Genomic DNA, 812 nt, shown 5'->3' with positions numbered 1-812 from the left:
GATCCGATGAGTCAATCGCCTTAGAACTCTCTATTATCTAAATCAGAGTTTGCACCGGCACGTGGTCAGAGACGCGCGCCATGATAACAGCAGATATCCCCCAGAATTCGCATAACAATTCACAAGACGCGGAATAAAGCCGCGCACAATACAGCCGCGAGATGTACCCCTCCGAATTCCATGTCGATTGTTGCCGACTGTCCCGATCAGAGAATCGTGGAAAACCTCTCGATCTGTCTTCGCGATGATCGCTTCTTGTCGGCAAGTAAAACGCGTCGAACTCGCGTACGCACGTGCGATTTGTATAACTCGTAATTTTTGCCCGTCGCGATCTGGCCGCGGCTCGCGGCGGTGGCGCAGAGAAGGGTGTCAGCCAGCGTGAATTATCATCCCCCGGGGGCTCGCGCGGCTGGGCGGACGAGCTGTCCGTCGACGCGAGAACACGTGCGCGAGACGTCGACCAGCGACGACGATTGGCCGACAGGCGGAGCCCCAGATCTCGCGATCCTCGTAGGGGTTGAACGAGCACAACCCCTCGACTAAGCAGCAAGGAATATCCTCTCTTCCACCCTGTTGTAAACGGCGGTGAGCGAGTCGAAGCGCGAAAGTCAATTCGCGCGCGGTTCTTACCGCCTCTCCCTCCGGCTAATCGGGAAGAACCACCGGCGGCGTTATTGAGCGAACCGCGAGAGGGGTGTGAGGGAAAGCGAGCGAGGGGGGGGGGGGGATTGTGTGAAAAGGAAATTTATTTTATACTTGGTTGAACCCTTTTCAGCATTCAATAATAACACGTAATAAAAAAGAGGAAAAAA

This window comes from Temnothorax curvispinosus, unplaced genomic scaffold, assembly GCF_003070985.1.
Source record: "Temnothorax curvispinosus isolate PA1 unplaced genomic scaffold, ASM307098v1 QBEX01006756.1, whole genome shotgun sequence".
NCBI lineage: Eukaryota > Metazoa > Arthropoda > Insecta > Hymenoptera > Formicidae > Temnothorax > Temnothorax curvispinosus.
Note: the sequence above shows the minus strand (reverse complement) of the source record.